The following is a 21,546-nucleotide window of genomic DNA, read 5'->3' on the forward strand; positions in this document are numbered from 1 at the left end:
CGGGCTGAGGTGGCACCCGACAGCCAAGGGGACAGGTGTGCCACCCACAGCACCTGCCCACCCTGGAACCCTCACTTAGGGATGCGAAGAAGGCACAGGCTTTGGTACCTGGCAGACCTTGGTGGGCAACCCCTTTCTGCCACTTCCCAGAATCCTTGACCTTCCCTGGCCTCCACTCACCGTCACTGGGTCCAGGTGAGATGCAACAGGTGACAGACGATGGAGGCTTCAGGGCGCCTGGGGCCAGCAGCCCCCACTCCCTTGCACCTGCTGTGTGGGTGGAGGCAGGCTGGCTGCTCCTGGCCTGGCCGAGGTGGGCACCTCCCTCCTCAAGGCAGGAGATGGACTGTGGGACGGTGCATAAGCCACAGGAGGCCATTGCACTCGACTCCCTTCTTCCAGGAAAGAAACCCAGCCAGGGTCAGCAGAGGCCAGGGACTCCCCCAGAGGTGTGTGGTCTCCCAATGACCTGTGTATTTGTGTTGCTACGTGACAACTGATGCAGGAGTGCATTCTGCTGTAGAGGTGATGCATCTCAAATGTGGCCATCACCCCTAATGCCAGGCCCTTTCCCCACTGCCCCAAGGACTGCCCGCGCTCCGCCCAGAGAGCCGGTGTGAGCCCTCGATCAGTGTTTGGAGGGAGGCTGGGCTGCAATGAGGATTGTCCCTGCATGGCCGAGCTACCAGGGTGAGGGACAGGCTCCCTCGGTCCCGATGAGGACCCGGGCAAGGCAGCCACCGCCGGAGCCCTGCCAGCCTGAGGAGGGCACGGAGGGCGGCGGGAGCTGCCTCGGCTTGCCTTGCCCGGGTTTCCCCAGGAAAGCCCACGTCCAGCGTGGACATGGCTGCAATTGTCTTGCTAATAAGAGCTTTCGCTTGGTGAGGTCTCCTCTGCCTCCTATTCTGTGAGGCTCAGGAGGCCCCAGTCCTGTCCAGTCCCCAGCTGGCTGTACCGCAGGGTCACATCATTTCACTTCCTGGGGCTTAGATATTTCAACCTGTCCTCGGTCTTTCCAGAACTATCATCATGAAACCCTTCTGTGCCAGTGTTTCCGCCCCACTGTGCGGAAACCCCAGTGGCATTTCCCTGGGGTCCCCAGATGAAGTAGTGCCCTGTTCCTACCTGCAGCCCCCCCACCAGGCCACCACCCACTTCCTGGCGCAGAGTAGGTCCTTATTAAATGCTTTTGAACCAACATGATTAAACCCAGGTACATGAAGGAGTCCAGGATGAAAAAAACCTGCTGGTGTTAGTCAGTAAACTTCAAAAACAGGTGCCAACTGTGGAATCAATAATGCCTTCCTGACCAAAAGGGAGCAAAGAAGTGTAGCAGATAGGGTCTCAGTGGCTGAGAGAGTTCACACAGAGTCGAGAGGCTACTCTGGAGGTCACTCTTACACAAGCTTCGGTTAGACACTGCTGCTCTGCCCCAGTGGAGTGGGAACATAACTTGCCAAACCCCAACCAAAACCAGTCCTGCCAATCCTAAAGCACACCTAGGGCAATACAGAGGATTCTACAAAGGTTCCATGCACTAGGGTAACTTTCCAGAAACCTACAACTCCAGATGGGTCCCTGGACCAGACAAGTCCTGAAATGCAGAGGCCCAGCCTCTCCAGAACATCAGCTAGTTCCATCCCCCTACCCCACATTATCAACAGCCCCTTCCAACATGAAAAAGTTATGATGGGCATAGCCCAAATACCCCTAAAGAGTGGGACAGAAAGATCAAAGGTGATGGTGGAGTTATACAGAGAAGGTCGGTTTAACAAATGTATATGAGTGCTGGATCATTGCACTGACACTTGCATGGTCCCAGCTCTGCTCCTGAGGATCTGTCTCTCTCCTCCCCAGGTGGAGAATGAGATGGAGGGGAGGCAGGGAGTCGGTGTGGAGGCTTTGGCCGTGCTCCAGGTGAGAGAGGGTGAAGGCTTGGGTTAGGGAAGTGGGGTCCATGGAGGTGGTGGGTAGAAAGAGGGGATAATGGAAGGAAATGTTTCCAGGTAGATGGGACCTAGCAGGGGCGTGGCTGTCAGGGAGGGAGAGAGAATAGAATCCAAGAACACTGTGAGCTTAGGGGGACTGTGATTGGGAGGATTCCTGGAGGGGCCATTCCTAGAAGGTAATTAGTTATAACTGGCCTTCCTGAGGCCTAACTCTCTGTCAGGAACTGTGCGGAGCGCTTCAGGCGTCTTATTGCATTAAATCCGCATGAGGACCCCTCGGGTGATTGCTGTTGTCATCTCCATCTTTCACACGGGGAAACTGAGGCCCGGTGGGGCCAGGTTAATGTGCCGTAGATCCCCCAGCACTGGTAGAGCAGGATTTGCTCAGGCAGCCGCCTCCAGGGCTGCAGCGGTCACTCCTCCCTGCCCTACGGTGCCCCCCGCACTGCCCCTGCACCCCCTCTTCTGCAGGAAACCGCCTTTGTTTCTGGCAAGGACAAGCACTTCCATGCTGAAGGGCTGAGGAGGAGAGGACTCATCAGGGGTTCCGAGCGAGCTCATTAGGGTTCTCATTAAAACCACCAGGAGTGCAGAAGCAGCGCCTGGGAGGGGGGCCGCTCCCTGCGTGGGTTCCCCGGTGGGGTGGGAGGCAGGGCCATCCACCTGGGAGATAAAGGAGAAGGTAGGGGAGGGAGAAAAGGAAGGAGAGGAAGAAAGAACAATTGCTACCCACCCTCTCTACCTGTCCTTTGGTAAGGCTGGTCAATTAACAAACCCTCAACAATACAATATTTTGTTTTGGTGTAATTGCAAAGTAATTATGTGATATGAGTTGCGTGTATTAATCGTATTGATTAATAACACTCAGGTAGTAATTAAACATCTGCTTCCTGCAGCCTGAAGCTTAACATACAAGTATGTGAGCTCGCTGCATGTGCACACGCGCACAGCACACACACACATACACACGAGTGTGCATTCATGTGCCATATGCAAAGCTCACTCATGTCCCAGTGCTTGTTCGTGTGTGCGCGCACGCGCGTGTTTGGCAGAGACTGGCTGTGTTAAGAGGCCCTCTCCTCCCCCAGTTCAATGAGGCCTTTGTGTCCCCAGACTCCCCTGGGGGCAGGGAGGAGCTGGCCTGCACCTGGGCTGTGCCACCCTGCAGCCCCTCTCAGGACAGCTCCCGAGGCCTCCGTGCGTCTCATTCCAGCCTGACCAGCCTGAGCTGCCAGGCCAAGCCCAGCTGCTCCGATGGGGCCACGTGCTATGAGTGTTCTAGAATTCACTGCCGGCTTCGCTCATCAGCCCCTCCTCTACCCGCCTTGTTGGGTTTGTCCCCGCAGCTGGGAGACAGCTCAGGTGGGAGCTTCTGAGAACAGCTCAGCATGGCAGGCAGGACTGCAGTGCAGGACGCTGGCCTTGGTGCCGGACCCTGGTGCTAGCCTGCATCCTGCCCTCACCTGCTGTGTGATTGTGGGCGGGTTGCTGCCCTTCTCTGTGCCTCGGGTCCCAGGTCCATAAAGCAAACAGCTGAGCTCAGAGGCCTCCACGGGCCTCTCCAGTACCGCTGAACTCAGATTCTAATTTGGTTTGTCGTAATTAGGGATTGGAGACAATTTAAATTCAATACGCATGATCCTCAGTGAGTAAACAGTGGGAGATAATTCCTTCCTTTATGACTTCTCAAAGACCCACTCGTGAGTAATGAGAGCCCAAGCTAAAATCAATAGCTCTTATTTTTCAGACAGAGAAATTGTGGATTCCTTGAGCTGCTGGGTATTGCAATTCATTCTTGTATTTTAAAATTTTATGTCTATGTTTATGGACTGCCATTAGGTAATATGGATCCATCGAGAAGGTTGATTTTTTTCATTAACTTAACTCATTTTACTTATTAGTTCACATTTATAGCTTGGGTTTAATAAGCACACGGTGTGAAAGTCATAAAGCAGTCTTCTCTTTAACAATATTTTAAAATCAAGACTCTTCTCTGAGTCATCCCAGGTTTATTTGCTCATAACTTGCCTTGCCTGTGAGTCAGAGCCCGGCACTGCCAATTCCAGCTGGTCATTTGACCTTGAGCTTCTGTGTCCTCATTTGTAAAACGGGAAGGCATCTCTAGTTTAAAAAAAAACAGTGAACTCTTAAAAAAACAAGCACGCATATAACAAACACTTTGTATGTTCAGAGTGCTTCTCATATATTATCTCAAGTCCCACATCCCCACAAGGTGGCTTTATTTTGTCCATTTTGTGGGAGAGGAAACGTAGGCCCAGAGAGGCTAGGTGACCTGCCTAAGGCCACACAGTTGGTGCTAGTGGCAGAGTGGGATACAATCCCAACACGTCCAAATTCAGAGTCATCTTCACACTTACCACACCTGCCTCGCCCCCCACCAACCTGCCAGACTGGGTACCATCCCTCTTAGCTCCCCCTACCCCTGTCATCCCTTTACTGCCCCACTCGGTCCCTGCCCACCCTCCTACCATCCTTCATCACTTGTTCCCCTCTTGACTTGGGTTCCTTGCTGCTTATAATCTATCTGAGGCATACTTTTGCTCTAAGACCTTCGGTGGCTCCCTATTGCCCGTGGATAAAGCTCATCATCCTTGCCGGACCTTCGAGGACCCCAGCCGTGCAGCCCCTGAACAGCCTTGGCTTCGTGGCGCCCCCATGCCTCAGCTCACCCTGGGCCCTCTGCCCGCAGTGCCCTCCTCTCAGTTCCACAAATACAAACCTGTCCCCTCCTCCAGGAAGCCGGCCGTGGGAGAAAGGAGCCTCTCCATCCTCTGACCTTCTCTAGCAGCAAGGTGAAGCCTCTTAGCCACCACGAAGTGCAGAGACGTGGGCTTTACCTCTTCTCTCCCTGTGACAGTGGACTCCTTTGAAGATGTAATCTGTGCCTCCCTAGAAGGGCAGGGATTCCGCAGGCGTTCGGTTAATGTTCACCCAGTAAGTGAGCACCCCTATTCCTCGTGCCCTCGGAGACGCAGAACTTCCTGCATCTTAAATTCAGGGCCAGCCCAGTGTAAACTTAGGGACAGACTTTGTCTGCCTTCTATCTTCTTTCAAGTACCTCTGCCTCCAGCCCTCTGCTGCTTGCTGGAGAGTCCTCAGTTTTAAGAGTAGGGAAACTGAGGCCCAGGGACAGGAAAAACATTGATTGGATTCTCAGTCAAGGCTTGCTGGGTGTGTGGTTGCTAAAGCTGCCGGAATGCAATATACCAGACACGGGTTCGCTTTTACAGTGGGGATTTATCAGCTTATAAAGGCTCAGTGCTAAGGCCTTGAAAAGTCCCATTTAATGTGTCAGCAGGACGATACCTTCTCTGGAGATGGCTACTGGTGTCCCAGACAGCTCTGTCACACGGGAAGGCACACGGTGGCGTCTGCTGGTCCTTCGCTCTCATTGCTTTCAGCGTCTGGACCCACTGGTTCCCTCTGAGCATCTGCGGGTCCTCTGCCACCCTCTCTGGGGCTTTTCCCTATGAGCATCTCTTAATTTCATCTTTTAGCTCCCTTGTCTGTTTTATCCTCTTAGAAAGGACTCCAGTGAGGGTATTAAGACCCCTCTTGAATAGGGTGGATCACATTGCAGTTGAGACAACCTAATCTAAAGGTCCCACCTGCAGGAGGTCTGCGCCCACAGGAATGGATTAAAAGGACATGGCCTTTTCTGGAGTACATGACAGCTTCAAACCAGCACACTGGGGAACTCTGTAGCAACTTCTTGGGTTGTCTCAACTGCCCCTGTCAGTGGGCACAGCACTGTACAGTTTACATGCACTTTCCCTCAGGTAGGCATCTCAGTGGCTCCATGAGGTTTTCACCAACGAGGGTCAAAGCAGTGGGTTGCATGCCTGATCGCACAGTTGGTTAGTAGTGAGGCCGAGGCTAGACTGCAGGTCTGGCTGGCCTCAGCCAAGCTCCCTCCTCCTCCCCAGACCCAGCATTGCCCCTAGCCTGCCAGGTGCACACATGCACATATGTGTAACACGCAGACCCCTGAATTTCTCTACTCCATGTTCTATTTGAAACAGGCTCGTGGGGCAGCATCCTGCAGGGACCCAGAGCTTGCACTTGCAGGCTCCCATCCAGCCTGTCCTAACAGCCATGTATGTGCCAAGTTACACAACCTCTCTGAGCCTCGGTTTCCTTCTCAACAATGCGGGAATGCGAACACCTAAGTCCTAGCACTGTTTGGATTCAATGGGAAAATGCATGCAAAGCAGTGACCGTGGGACTTAACTGGCTCTCCCTGGTGCCCCTGCCCATAGCTCACCCCTCTCATCCCCCATACCCATCTACTGCCTCCTCCAGGAAGCCTTCTGGTGTCTGCTGTTGTTATCAGGGCCAGTGTTAGAAAGCAGAGTCCAGGAAGAGGAGCGTTCTATTGGGCATTTCTCTCTGAAGAGAACCCTGGACTTTAGAACTGACTTCCCTGTCTGTCTAGAGAGATGGACCATGAGTCCAGCCCCCACCCCCGCCCCACCCCCGTCACAGATGCAGCCCCTGAGGCCCTGCAAAGGAGAAGGGGGATGCCTGAGCGCTCAGTGGATAGGGCAGGGTTGGCGCTGGACCCAGGCCTCTCCGTGGGCGTGCGCTGCTGTCACCTCCTTCCAGAGAGGAAGTCTGCCCTGGCTGGGGCTGTTGGCTGGGTGTCTGATGCTTCTCTCCATAAGTCTCAGAGAGCGAGGGAGGGGCGGAAATGAAAGCTGGAGGCTGGGGCCCCCGGAGGAGCCTCTTTTGTCAGTTGTGTGTGTGTGAGAGAGAGACAGAGAGACAGAGACAGGAGAGGGAGATGCCAGGAGACCGCGGTGACCAGGCACAGGCTGAGAGGCAGGCGCGCAGGGGTGGATGGCTGAGGCAGGGGTCACGGGTGACGAGCCCGCGAGGGCAGCAGCTGCCTATCATGCTCCTACAGCGATCTCCACTCTCCCCTCTTGCCTGCAGCCCTTTATTTATTTCTTTATCAAATCCTTTTGGAAAAAGCCTGCCAAGACGCCGCCTGGAGCCCCCCCTCCGCGGGCTGGCTGCTCTTGGCGCCGCAGTGGTGCCCACCAGTTGCAGAGCGGTGATGACATTTGTGTCTTGTTGGCTGGTGAAAGCGGGCTGTGCCGCAGCCCGGGCGAGGGAAGGAGGGTGCATGGGCTGGGTGGGGTTCAGGCTGTGGTCTGTTGGGGGGCAACGAAGAGGGGGGCAGGAGGAGGCAGAGGGACTCAGGGTAGAGAGGCTGTTTGTCCAAAGACTTGCCAAGGGCACAAAGCTCCAGTCCGTGCAGGCCCCCACCCTCCTGCTCTCCCAACACATGCACCATCCTCTCTGCTGTCCTCCCTGACATTTACTGAGCACGTGTTGTGCTGGGGCCTCTCACATGGACAGAATCACGTAAACTCCCAGCCACCCTCCGGGGTTGTTGCTGTTACCCCTCTTTTACAGAAGAGGAGACTGACCTTCCTAGAGGATCCTCGATTTGCCCAGGGTCTTGCTTTTAGAAAGATGTTGCCCCAGCACCTGAGGTCCACCTGCCTCCAAAACCCGCACTCCTGACCCCTCTGGGCCCTTCCTCCCACACCTTGTCCAGACCCGCGCACAGCTGGGAAGCCAGGCCTAAGCAGAGTGGCGAGCAGCCCCTCCACCTGGGACAGGCTCAGGCTCAGGGCCGGCGGCTGCTCCTGGGACTGGAGTCTGATAGCTACACGAGTGGCTTTGGAGAGGGCATCCGGCCAGGTCAGGAGAGACCCCGGATTTAGACTGTCCTGTGCCTCCAGCTTGCTGTGTGACTTTGGGCGAGTCATCGCCCCTGTCTGGGTGCTACTTTCCTTGTTGGTAAAATGAGGCCATTGGTCTGGATGGATGGAGCATGCCAGGAATGCCTTTTCAGATGAGAAAGGAACTTTTCGGCACGTACGCTGGGCCCTGTTTCCTGCACCAGGAGTTGAGAGTGAGCAAAGCTGAGAGGTTCCCGTTCTTGGGGGACCCCTGAACTGGCTCTCCCCTGGGAGATATGAAGGGGTTCTCTCAGGGGTTCTCTCCCACTCACTCAGACATATAAAATCATGTTGTACATCAAAGCTGATTGTCAGATTTTATTGAGCTTCCTCCTTCTCAGAGGCCAGTGTGTGGGACACACATGACGTGGACGCCCAGCCACGTGCACGTACGTGTGCCTTGGAATTGTTTCCAGGCTGGAATCTAGACGGCGCACAGCCCCTGGCCCCTGCCCTCTCCACCTTCTGCAGGGCTGGGGGAGCAGTTCACACAGCCTGAAAGTGAGAGGGTGGCACCCAAGGGGACCCTTGCCCTGTGCTGTTTTCAGAAGGAGAAGGGATCTCTGGGTGGACAAAGCCACCCGTGCATTGGCAGGGGGTGGGAGGTGGGGCCTGGAGCCACCCGCAGGGCCGATTTGTCCAAAACGGGTCCTTCCTGCCGTCTCTGATGCCAGGGTCAGCCTCTGGCAGGCGCGCCTTGTTTTCAGCAAATGCAGCATCTGGAAGTCTGACGTCCACACAGGCAGGGCTCCACTCCCTGTCCCAAGCGGTCTGTGCTCCCTGGTCACCGCCCTCGGTTTCCCCCCACGTCGCTCTCTGGAGTGGCCTTTGCTTCTAGGAGGGGCTCTTCCTCCGTCCACCCGTGTCCCTCCTTGCCTGGGGAAGATTTCTGGAGCCACTTGAGGGTTTATTTTCCTGAAAGCATCTCTCAGAAGACTGAGGCCTGTGATGGCTCCTCTTCCAGAGAACCAGCTGCAGCTCCCCAGCCTCACTCTGCCTTTCCGAAGCCTCCAAGGGGAGCGGCTGGCGAAGCGGTCACTTAGGACAGGAGCCCGTGTCCAGGAGGCGCGAGGCCGCCACGCAGGGTTCCAGGGCGCAGGGAGCCGGCCCGCCCCCCTGCCCGGCGGGCCCCCAGCCCGGCAGCCCCCCACCCTGGCGGCTGTTATGCCTTAGTGTGAGTTGTGTGGTTCCATATGAGAAAATGATTGCTCTGCAGGAAAAAGATGGGAAACCGCAGCTTGTGATGCCGCCTTCCAGGCCACTGTGGCCAGGCACCCTTTAAGACCTGCCCCTTGCTTGGTTTTGGTCAGCCACAAACCTCTTGGCCCTTCCCCAGGGCCCTCTCCCTCTCTGGCCTGTGCATTCTGCAGCTCTGAGTCACACTGAGGCCAGCTCAGCTCACAGGAGCTCCTGGCCTTATATGGGGGGCTTGGCGGTCCCGGGTGAACTGGACTCATTGATTCACTCGGTCCATGACTATGAGCCCCTGCCGTACGCTGGGCCCTGTTTCCTGCACCAGGAGTTGAGAGTGAGCAAAGCTGAGAGGTTCCCGTTCTTGGGGGACCCCTGAACTGGCTCTCCCCTGGGAGATATGAAGGGCAGGAGCCACTCTGGCGGTGGCTTAGTTTCCTATGGGTAGCCCAGCTGTAACAAAGGACCACAAACTTGGTGGCTTAAAGCAACAAAAATGTGCTGTCTCAGCTCTGGAGGCTTGACTCCCAGATCAAAGTGCTGGCAGGGTTGCGCTCCCTCTGAAGTCTCTAGGAAAGACTGTTCCCTTCTCTCTGCTGGCTTCAGGTGGCCCCAAGGGTTCTTTGGCTTGTGGCTGCATCTGTCTCCATCCTCCTGTGGCCATCTCTCTCTGTCTGTCTATCTGTGTCTGCTCTCCCTGTTTTATAGGGACCCGAGTCATATTGAATTAAGGGCCAGTATGACCTCATTTTAACTTGCCTCGTTCCGGCTGCAGCAGCCCTATTTCCAAATAAGGCCGCCTTCTGGGATTAGGACCTCCGCATATCTTCCCGGGGCATGTGAGCACTGTCTTGTCCCACCCCCGCTTTGGATGCCTCACCCAGTGTGGAGCCACAGTCGGCCTGGTGGCTGGTTTCTGTTGATTACTTTTCACATGAGCTATTTTAAAGCCCCCACCTTTGCCTGATGCTGCGGGGATACTAGAATGACTTGGTCCTCGCCTGTAGGATTTGAGTTTGAAATGTACCAAAAGGAAAGGCTGCTGCAAACCAGATCAGGGGTTGTGAAGTCAGGAAAAGAAAGAACTTGGCTAAGCTTTGCAGTCCCCCGTGCCCAGCCCAGAGCCTGGCATGTGGGGGCATCGGTCCATGGCTGGTGAATGGATGGACAGATGGATAGAGAGTGGAGTCACTGTAATGCTATACTTTCCCAGCCTCAGCCCAAATTTCCAAGGCGGCTGGGGAGACCAGTCTCTGTTTGTTTTGCTGTGACATTTTGATTTTTGCTTCTGTAAAGCATCAGTTGTTGTCAAGTAGTGGAACGAACTCAAAACAAATGGCTCTTGAGCGTTTCAATTTCTCAGTTTCAGCTGGAGGAGACAGTGTGACCCGATCTCAGGACAGGAGCTCTGCCCTCCGACAAGCGTGTACTCGAACCCAGCTCCGAGGCTGCGCGACCCGGACTTGTTATTTAGTCTCTCAGCTTCTGTTTCCTCATCTGGAAAACAATGGCGTTAGTAGCATCCAACTCATTGGGACTGAGATGAATATTAAGTTAAATAACGGGTGCAAAACATGGAGCAGAACTCTCGGCGCATACTGTGTGCTCAAGAAAGGATGCTGATGGCATACTTAATGAACACTGAAGCTCTTTGTTCCATAGACTTGTCTTCTCCAGACAGATTTTTGTAGGCTGCTTTGCAAGTTAAAAACAAATTATTTTTTAAAGTTGTTATTACGAAAGCAATATATACTCTAAAAATTCAAGCAATATTGAAGGATTCAAATTTTAAAACAAAGCCCCCACCCCCACCCCCGTCAGCTCCATCCTCCCCTTTCCCAGCAACGGTAGATTTGAAAGTGGCGCTTCCCGAGTCGAGGAGTCTGGAGCTTTTCTCCTTTCCATCTCCTTAGGGACAGGAGAAGGGCGCACAGTCAGAAGGGAACTGTGGCCAGGTTGGTCTTGAATAGAATAGTCAGAGACCACAAGTCTAAGGCTGGTATCTGGGCGGTCCCACTGGGCTCAGGGACAGCCTGGTGTCCCCGGCACCTGGTTGCTCTGAGCCCTCCGAAGTGTCATCCTCAGCCGGCCCTGGGGACAGGGTGGCCTGAGACATGCCATAGCTGGGCCCTGCTTGGAATGCCCAGCTTGCAGACACCACGGCCAGCCTACTGCCCAGGCCCCCTCTTCTGTCACAGTGCCACAGGACTCACTGCAGGCCACACCTTCCGTGTGCCAGGCACTCGCTCCCGTCCCCCTGACCGTCTGCATTTGCACGTGGGGAGGGTGCATTTCTTGCCCCTTAGTTCACGTGGGAGTCTTGGTGCTCCTCTGTGGTCCAGAACATCTGGAGAAGGCTGCTGGGCCTAAGCACACTCGGGGAACCCCGGAGAGGCCCCTTTAACAAGTCCTGGGGTCCGATGATGGCTGGTGGGCAGTGGCTCCCTCCGTGCCAGGCTAGGCACAGTCACAGCCTTTGCTCGCTACACTCAGCCATGAGTTTTGATGTTCAGACTTCCAACCCCTCCTGACCTCTCAGGGTTGTCCCATCAGAGTCCTGTCACCTCTTGGGGGGCTGTTCTAGCACCTGTCGCTCTTGAATCCCACAAAATCCCCTTCTCCTTGCTGGCTTGAAAAATGCTCCCCAACTCTGTCCCAGGCCTTCCCCCTCAGGCTCACACACCCTCCGCCCCCACCTCTGCAGCCTCCAGCCCAAGGCCCCTGCGGGCGTTCCCACAGCCCAGATGGTGGGCTGTCGTCCTAGACCCAGATTCTTCTATGCCTGGCTTTGGGGCCCAGCCTCCCCCACCGCGTGGGGCCCAAAGACTTGGCTGCCGTCCTGGGAAAGGGAGGGACTGCCACAGCAGGCAGACAAATCAGGAGAGAGTCTTAATAAACTACCCTGCCATCCACACTGGTTGCAATGAATGAATCAATATCTTTCATTCATTTATCATGTATAACCTATAAACCACGTTCTGTCCAGGACTGGAGGGAAAAATTAAGCAAGGCTCTCCTCTAAGTGTTCATAGTTTAACTAGCAGTTCTCAAACCGTGGTCCCCACACCCTTGCTTCTGCATCTCCTGGAAGCTTGCTGGAAATGCAGAATTTTGGAACCCCTGCCCCCTACTCAGACCAGCTGAATCACTCTGGGGGTGGGCCCAGCAATCTGTGTTTTTATAAGCCCTCCAGGGGATTCTGAAATGAGTGAAAATTTGCAAACAGCCAGAAGCCAGCAGGCAGGCCCGGTGCACTGGGATGGGCAGCCAGCGGCGGTGGGAGGTGGGAGGTGGGAGGTGCTGGGGAAGGCTTGGTTACATGCGCTGCCGTAAAGGTACACAAAGAAACCTGTGTATGTGGTGGGGGTGGAGGGCGTCAGCCCCCATGAAGGCCTGGGGGAGCCACAGGGCAGCAGCATTCTAGGAGCTACCGTGGTTTGGGGGGCTGGAGCACAGAGGGTGTGGGACAGCGGAGGGACAATCGGCCTCTTGTTCTGTGAGCTGGGCTTTTCCCGGGATCGCAGGGAGCTGTGGCAAGTTTATGGCGAGGAGGGAGAGAAATGCCCACCCTGGGGCGTGGGGGTGGACGGATGTGGGCGAAGGGTCCCTGGACTCTGTCGGGGAATGGCAAGGACCACAGCAGCCACTGGGCTGCGTCCTGTAGCGCAGGACAGCTCCGACGGGTGGAGAGGGGAGGAGGGACCGGAGACCTTGGGTCACGGAGGCAGCCGGCTTGCTGGAACGTTCCCTCGGGGGCGCAGATGGAGGACTGGTGCCCGGAAGCGTGCAGAAACTGCCAGGCGCTGACATTATTCTTCAGAGCTCCTCCTTCCCAAATGGGCGTCTCTGGGGACAGGCCTTCTGCCCCAAGTCTCCCGTTGACCATCTCCGCGTGGGAGACTGAGTCCTGTCCTCAGGTGTCTGCCTTCTCACCTGCAGTGGAGGCACCGAGACCCAGCCTGCATGTGCGGTGGGCGGGGAAGCTGGGGCTGCAGGGACAGGAGTCCGGCCCCTTCCTCAGAGGCCCCAGCTCCTGCACGGCTGGGAAGCGGCTTCGGGCGAGCTCATCCTTGGGGAGTCTCACCCCCACTCCCTGCTCCGAAGAGGCAGAGGGAACTTGACACCCACAGCCAGGCTCGTCTTCAGGCTGCCAGAGCTGGGGACGGGGCGGATGGGGGGTGGGGTCCCCCGATGGGCAGAGGGTGGGGCGGGTTGTGAAGCAGGTGGCTGGCGGATGGGCTGGACACAGGTCCTGTTTTCCCAGGGGGCAGCAGTTTGCATTTGGCAGCCCCTGCCTCCCAGACCCCCACTCATGGTGCCCGTTTGGGCTGAAGGGCAGCTGCTGGAGCCCTGCGACGCCCCCTCCCCTCCCCGGGTATGTGCAAGTATCAAGTGAACCGCAGCCAGCAATCGGTGCTGATTTGTGGGGAGCGCTCAGAGGAGATGCAGTTCCAGCTGAGAAGATGCCAGCCAGACCCTGCCCACGAGGGCTTCTTCAGGATGGCACAGGCCTTTGTTAGGCTTTGCTCTGAGGACAGAATTACCTCGCAGGGAAAATGATCAAGGTGGGTTTGTGGCCTCACAGAATCACTTGGACTGAAAAAGGATCTCAAGTTCATCTATTTTGACTCGCTGGTCATCCAGCCTCTGCTTACATACCTCTTGCAATGGGGAGCTCGCTACCAAACAAGGGAGCAGTGTTCAGTCTACTCTAAAAGCACTTCCTCTGCTTTGCACAGGCACTGGGTTAGAATTCTGCTTCTGTACCTACCGTGTAGCCACAGGCAGATGACATCTTCCTGGGCCAGCACAGCCTGCCTGGGGAACACTGGCTCCCCCAGGACCCTGGCCTTGGGACCCATCACTCCAGGCTTCTAATGAGGTCAGCTTGAGGGTAGGGGTCTGTTCCTTTTTTCACATGAACAGGGAAAGAAATGACAGCAAAATGGCAAATAGGAAACTGCAGGTAATGGAGATGGGAAACTGGTGCAGACCTCTTGCCTCTCTGCCTGCTGCTTCCATACTTCCCCGGGGACGCAAGCTTCCCCTCGGGCCCCCCTTTTTTTGGTTTTCGCGTTACATTTTCATTCAAATAAGCTTGTATATATATGTGTGTGTGTGTATGTATTCCATTTTCCATTTAAAAAAATTAACCATGCTTTATATAGCTGAAAGTAAAATAAAATAAACCATGCTTTATTTGTAAGACTAAAATTCAGCCAGTTTACGTGCACAGTTCAATGATTTGTAGTAAATTTACAAAGTTCTGCAACCATCACCACATCTCATTTTAAAACATTTCCATCATCCCCAAAAGAAACCTGGTGCTCATTTGTAGCCCGTCTCCCAGCCCCACCCTCAGCCCCAGGCAACCACCAATGTATTCTCTGCCTCTGTAGATTTGCCTTTTCTAGACATTTCATATAACAGAGCTCACACAGTGTATGTGGACTCCTGCTTTTTACAGCCTGTTGGTGGTAGGTGGAGCCTTTGTCTGCTCAGTGATATGGCCATTTTCCCACAGCCAGCCGAGGCCAAGTTATAGAGTGTGTTTTGTTTTGTTTGTTTGTTTAGAACTGGAAGAACTCATAGAGACCCCTGTGTTCAATCTTTACTTTAGTGCAAGAAAGAACTCCTCTGTACCCAATCCCAGACTAGGATTCCTCTGCTGTCTGCTTGAATACACCTGGGGCCAGGCAGCTCATTACCCCACAGAGACCAGAGAAGCTCATGTGCCCTGATCGCATGCTAAGTGCCAGATCTGAAGGTGGCATTTGATCTTTGGTTTCATTCTCTGAGATGGAATCATTTTACAGGTGAGAAGATTGCAGCTCAGGGAGGTTGGGGCACTTACCCAAAGTCACACAGGAGATCAGGGAGAGATGCCAGGATTTAAACATCGAGTCTCTCTGATTTCAAATCTACCCTTAAACAACTGCACCACAGTGTCACCCACTGTGGGATTGCTCATCATCATATCTGGGTAAACTCTGTCTTTCTGTAACTTCCATTAATTGTTTCTAGTTGTGCCAACTAGACCCACACACAACACCAACCTGGACAAAGAAGGTGGAGGCGGCAGTCAGAAAAGACTTCCCGGAGGAAGTGATATCTGAGCTGGAACGTGGAAGATGAGCAGGAATTGCCATGTGGTGCTGGTAGGGGAAGCTTCCCAGACTCTTAATAGCAGACCTTCAAATATTTCACAGCTTCTTGAACCTGGAGGGAACTATCGAGAATGTCTATTCATACTGTCCATTCTCCCCCAAACAACCCCACTACGTGGTGTCTTAACAGCAGTGTTTGAGCACCTCCAGGCCCAGGGAGCTTGCAGACTTACTCAGAAACCGTTTGCATTGTGGAGCGGCTGGGACTCCAGGCTGAGTGAAGACGGCCTCGCTGTAGCTACAGCCGGCTGGAGCCGTCCAGGCTATTCTGGTCCCTCTGCCCCCACCAGCCTGCAGGGAGCTGAGGGCCACAGGGGGTCCTGGAGTCAGCCTTGAGGTCTTGGCTGAAATGTGCTGACTTCCGTCATCCACTCTCCCTGGTATAGGTTGTAGCTGCCACTCGGGCTTGGCCTCCTGCCCCTGGGAGGCCTGACCGTTACCCTCGGACTTGCAGGCAGGGTCAGGGGTCAGGATAGTGTCAGGCATGTGGCGTCTGGAGCCCATCCCTGGCTCGTGACCCAGCTCTGCCCCTCACCTTGGAGAAGCCCCTGAAGCTCACCATACCTGACTCGGTTCGTGAGTGAAATGGGGTAAGAGGAGAGCTGCACCGACCTCATCAGGCCACGTCAAGGACCGAGGTGATGCGTGCAGACCACTAGGGCAGTGTCCAGCACACTGTGCTGTATGCATCCGTGCTCACTATTGGAGCATTTCATATTAAATGCAGGGGACAGGAAGGAATTAAATGCAGGGAATTTCCTTCTTTGCTGCCAAATCTAGACTCTGGAAAACCTAATGAATACACATATAGTCTTACCGTAGCTAATATTGTATATTGTGTCTACTAGATGCCAGGCTGCATTTGAAGTGCTTTATGTAACTTACTGAAGCCTCACACCAGGTTTATGACATAGATACACTTGGTATCCCAACTGTGCAAATGAGGAAACTGAGGCACAGCGAGGTGAAGTAACTTGCCCAGTGTCACAGAGCTACCAAGCGCCTAGTAAGCTAATAGCATACAGCTATTTATTCAGGTAATATTTGTTGAGCTCTCGTCCCCTGCCCTCCAGGAGGGCATAGACGTGTGAGCAGGCAGTTGTGGTTTCATGTGCAGTGGGCTGAGTGGGGGACACTTAGGGAGCACATAATACATATGCCTGAAGCACCTCTCAAGGCCAGGGGAAACACCAGGGAGGGCTTCCTGGAGGAGGTAACTTCTAAGCTGAGGTCAGGAAGAGGGTGGGGGAACAGCTTGAATGTGGAGCCGAAGGTGAGAGTGTGTGGGGTTATGGGCTGTTGAGGATTCGTTAACTGATCATTTCCATCCTAAGATGTCCTGGCCTCTTGTGGCAGCACCTGTCCCCTGTCCCCTGCAGCCCGGGTTTGCAGCGCCGCAGGCGCTCCGCAGCCTAGAGGTCCTATGGCAGCCCAGGGTCCCCGGCCACCTGCGGGCTCCATGGTGGTTCAGGGAGTTTAGTGATGGCCAGGATTTTTCTCTGGCCCCAGTGTCTTGTGTAGTCTTGGTGCAAGGACTCTGTGGCATTCCTGGGACTCTGTGGAGGCCCCAAGGGGCAGCTGGGGAGCTTCCAGACTTTTCCAGGACTCTCTGGCAACCCCAGGGATTGCCTTGCAGCCCCAAGGACCCCACGATGTCCTCGCAGTTCTCTGGCCACTGCAGGCTTGCAGGGCCTTAGGTCCCAGAGTCCCTCTGCGGCGGCCCAGCAGAAGGCAGAATGTACACTCAGCAGACAGTCTCCTTAGGCTGGGGGAAAAGATAGAGGCCTGGAAGGGGGCCGTACCCAGAAGCACGCTGACAGGGCTGAAGCAGGAGAAAAATCTAAGCAGATGTGATTGGAAACCCCCTCCCTCGCCGCCAGGGTCTGGGGAGCAGAGGCATGTCGACTCCTTAGGTTGATTTCCTGCTAGAAAGCGGAAAATGAGCCACCTCGGGGAGGTTTGCGGGAGCACTGTCCTGACTTGCAGCATGTGAGACAAGGACTTAGGCTGCGCCTGTTGCCTGGATACGCAGGCCCCGCCCCCAGCACCCCCCACCCCCAGCAGTCGCCTTGGGGAGGGTGCTGCTGGGCATACCTCAATGTACCTGCCCCAGGATGGGCCTTGTGGGGCTTGGATGAGCTGGGCCTTTGCAGGCCAGCTTGGGGGTTAGATCACGGCCCCGCCTCTGACCCTGCTCTGCAGGATGGGCGTGCTACCCCTGCAGGATGGGCGTGCTACCCCTGCAGGATGGGCGTGCTACCCCTGCAGGATGGGCGTGCTACCCCTGCAGGATGGGCATGCTACCCTTGCAGGATGGGCATGCTACCCCTGCAGGATGGGCGTGCTACCACCTGCAGGATGGGTGTGTTACCCCTGCAGGATGGGCGTGCTACCCCTGCAGGATGGGCGTGCTACCACCTGCAGGATGGGCGTGCTACCCCTGCAGGATGGGCGTGCTACCACCTGCAGGATGGGTGTGCTACCCCTGCAGGATGGGCGTGCTACCACCTGCAGGATGGGCGTGCTACCACCTGCAGGATGGGCGTGCTACCCCTGCAGGATGGGCGTGCTACCACCTGCAGGATGGCGTGCTATCCCTGCAGGATGGGCATGCTACCCCTGCAGGATGGGCGTGCTACCACCTGCAGGATGGGCGTGCTACCACCTGCAGGATGGGCGTGTTACCCGTGCAGGATGGGCGTGCTACCCCTGCAGGATGGCGTGCTACCACCTGCAGGATGGGTGTGCTACCCCTGCAGGATGGGCGTGCTGCCACCTGCAGTATGGGCGTGCTACCACCTGCAGGATGGCGTGCTACCACCTGCAGGATGGGCGTGCTACCCCTGCAGGATGGGCGTGCTACCACCTGCAGGATGGCGTGCTATCCCTGCAGGATGGGCGTGCTACCCCTGCAGGATGGGCGTGCTACCACCTGCAGGATGGGCGTGCTACCACCTGCAGGATGGGCGTGTTACCCGTGCAGGATGGGCGTGCTACCCCTGCAGGATGGCGTGCTACCACCTGCAGGATGGGTGTGCTACCCCTGCAGGATGGGCGTGCTGCCACCTGCAGTATGGGCGTGCTACCACCTGCAGGATGGCGTGCTACCACCTGCAGGATGGGCGTGCTACCACCTGCAGGATGGCGTGCTACCCCTGCAGTATGGCGTGCTACCACCTGCAGGATGGTGTGCTACCCCTGCAGGATGGGCGTGCTACCACCTGCAGCCTGTTGCCCAGGAGCTTGAGGTGCTGGTGGGGTCGGCGAGAGCCTGTATGAAATCGTGGGAGCGTGTTTCCCGCTGCACGGCAGCTGTGCACCCCTGGGCAGACGCTGTCATACCACTGAGCCTCAGTTTCCTCATTTGAACTGGGGGTGACACTAATACAAAGAAGGGGCTATGCAGTGGAGGACACACAGACCCACTCAATTGCTGGTTCCAGCACAGATGGTGGCTGCGTGCCTGGGCAGGGGGAAAAGGCTAGCTCTCCAGGGGAGAGGCCCATTGGGCCCGCCAGAGTTTAGCAGCCTGAGTACTTTTGCTCTGAGCGAAGCCTCCCTTTCCATCCAGGGGAGACCCAGGATAGTGGTTACCGCGCTGAATGTTGCCTGCATGATCTCAGTGTGTCCTCCCTGCAATGCCGCAGATTGTATTACTGTGGTCCCCATTTTACAGACAAGCAAACCGAAGAACAGAGATGGCAAGTGAGTTGTCTGAGATCACACAGCTAGAACAGAATGAGGACTCACACCTAGGTCTGTCTGGATTGCAAAGCCTGGATGCTGACCGCCTCTCCTCCTAGAGACCCTTTCGGAAATGCCCAAGGAGGAGAGAGGAAAACCGCGGCATGGGAAAACCAGCCAGAGAACTGGCTGAGTGCTGGGCATGCAGGTACCGCCATTTGTGGGCCTGCGGGTCTGCGTCTGGCGGGCAGTCCCCAGTCGGCAGCCATCCCCAAAGCTGGGGTCAGGCGGCTCTTCAAACCGTTTGAGGACCTCCTTCCCCTCAACAGCATGGCACCTGCTGGGTCGGGCCCCTGGCCTTTAGTGGCAGGACCTCCTTCCCCTCAACGGCATGGCACCTGCTGGGCCGGGCCCCTGGCCTTTGGTGGCTCTCTTCTAGAGAAACTGGAGGTAGGTGGGGTGGGTGGAGACTTGGACTGGAAGAACCAGTTCTTTCCACACTTGGAAGGAAGAGGCGGGAGAGAAACAGATGTGGTCATGGGAAGGGAAGGACAGGCTCAGAAGCCCACTGGCCACCTGGGGATCAGCATTTAACAGGCGGGCAGGACTAGCCACCCCCCCCAAAAAAACCTGCAGCTAGATCCCCCCCTGGGGTAGCAGCTGCAGGCAAGAGGGGAACCCCACAAATCTGCCCCTGTACGCCCAGCCTACATTCTTCTGGAAGCCCCCACCCCAGCCTGAGCCTGGACAGCCAGGCAGCCAAGCCCTGATACCACTGCCTGAGCACCCATTCAGGCTTTTTCCGGGTTCCCCCCACGCAGCTCCAGGCCTCCCCTCGGGAAGCAGCGAGTAAAGGGCTTAATTTTCTCTGGGCTGCAGTCTTCAGCGGAAGCGATGAGTTTGGTCTGGATTGAGCTAGAAGATAAAATAATATTTACCCTCTGATTAGGAGTGACTCTGGGCCCTGGGACTTCGGGGGTAGGGGCTGCCGGGGGAGTCTGCCACCTACTGCCCTGGCCCCGGGAAATGTCACCTGCCCACCCACCTCTGCCAGCTGCTTCCATCACCCACACTTGGAGCATTTGCACTTATTACAATGTGAAAATGAGGAGCAGCTGGCATTGAGTGCACTATCTGCAGAGCACGTGGCTTGTGCAATGAGCTCGTCAAAGCTGTACAACCCACTTGGGACTCGGGCTTCTTACCCCAAACAGCTCCACACTCACATCCCAGCTCTTGACCTTGCGGAAGTGGCTTCATTTCCTGGGAACCTCAATTGTTCACCTGTAAAATGGGCGTGATAATAACTAACCCCCAGTGTGGTCGTGAGGATGAGCGAGGGTATGTGTTGAAAGTGCTAGCCTGTGCCCCAGCCACCCAGGGGCTCTGTCTAATAAATGATAGATTGTCTTGATGTTGGTATCGCAGGCCACCCAAGGCTCAGACACGTGAGCAAGTCGGCACGCGGTGACTCAGGCAAAGCTGAGATTTGGGCCCAGGGTGCTGGGCATTGTGTGAGCCAGGGAGGGGCCGGGTGGGCTGTTGAGGAGGGGCTCTGCCTGACCCTCATGGGGGTGGCCCCACAGACACAGCCTCGAGCTGCAGAGATGGAGGAAGGGTCCCAAAGCTTCCTGTCCCGCTTCCCTTTGTGGGACAACAACGGGACCATTCTCCCCTCATCCCACGCTTAGTGGCTGGGGGCCCTGGGGGCTGGGAGAAGACGGCCTGGCACATTCCCAGAGAGAACAAAGCGTGGGGTCAAAGCTGACCCCGGCAGGGCAGGCGCCAGCTCCAGGGACAGGGGTGGGTCACGAAGGGTGGGCGCCAAGCCCCCAGGCCGCCCACTAGACAGAGCCCCTTTGGGGGGCGGCTGCAGCGCTGGCCACCTGCCAGGCTGACTCGTGGTCTGGGGAGGTCACGACCCCTGTCTGGGCCTGGTGTCCCATCTGCAAAGTGAGGGCATTGGAACCCAACAGAAGGGCCCTCTGGCAGGCTGGAGGAGCCAAGGCCTCGGGGCGAGGCGGGGAAGGCGTTCTCCAGGTGGGGCAAAGGAGAAGAGGTGCTCCAGGAGAGTCCTGGCTGCCTCCCGCCTAGAATGTGGGGTTGGAATGACCCTTTAAAAACTGCTTTAATTATGCGACTAGTAAAGATGACTCTCGTAAAGAAAGAAAATGAAGAAAGAGAACTACATCCCCTGAGTATAGAAAATAAAATGAAAATCACCAGTAGCTCCGCTGCCACCGCCGAGGGGTACTGTCCGTTAATAGCTGGTATCGTTTCAGCCCTTTGTGATGTGGTCAGGAACGCGGCTTTAAGCTCCCTGATCCACGGAACTTTCCAGATTCTGGGCAGACGGGAAAGAACAAAGAACCGTCTCTGGAAGCGGCAGCCCAGGGTGCGCCGGGCGGGCTGAGGGAGACCCCGCGGGCTCAACGTGTGGCGTCCGGGTCGGGGTCGCCGCCCTCCCTCCCCACGACTTCTGAGCAGGGGTCTCCCTCAGCCCCAGGGGTCTTCGTGGGCGCGAGGCCTGGGGGGCGGGCCGCGAGCCCTGGGCCTGTTGGTGGGAGACAGTGGCTGTCCGGCCTCCCTGCAGCTGAGGGTCCCCCAGTGGTGGCACTGGGCTTTCCTGGAGCGCTGCAGGCCAGGGGGGTCCCCGTGATGGTGGAAGTCGCGGCCTGGAACACGTGGGCCAGGAGGCAGGCAGGGCAGCGAGGGGTGGCCCGTGATGGCGTGGGCCTGCGTGGGTCTGCGTGGGCCTGCGTGGGCCTGCGTGGGCCTGCG

General features: G+C 56.2%; 1 protein-coding gene across 14 annotated transcripts in view; it reads left to right on the forward strand.

Moving 5' to 3' along the window:
• TSPAN18 (tetraspanin 18) overlaps positions 1–21,546 on the forward strand; it is a 183,729-nt gene that overhangs the window by 113,903 nt on the left and 48,280 nt on the right. The window contains exon 3 of one of the 14 annotated variants that reach the window (XM_077114477.1): positions 1,858–1,917. The exons of the other annotated variants lie outside the window; for them this stretch is intronic. The gene's annotated coding sequence lies outside the window, so the exon portion shown is untranslated. The remainder of the gene's footprint in view (positions 1–1,857; positions 1,918–21,546) is intronic. 14 annotated transcript variants of the gene reach the window in all.

This window comes from Tamandua tetradactyla, chromosome 8 (genome assembly GCF_023851605.1).
Source record: "Tamandua tetradactyla isolate mTamTet1 chromosome 8, mTamTet1.pri, whole genome shotgun sequence".
NCBI lineage: Eukaryota > Metazoa > Chordata > Mammalia > Pilosa > Myrmecophagidae > Tamandua > Tamandua tetradactyla.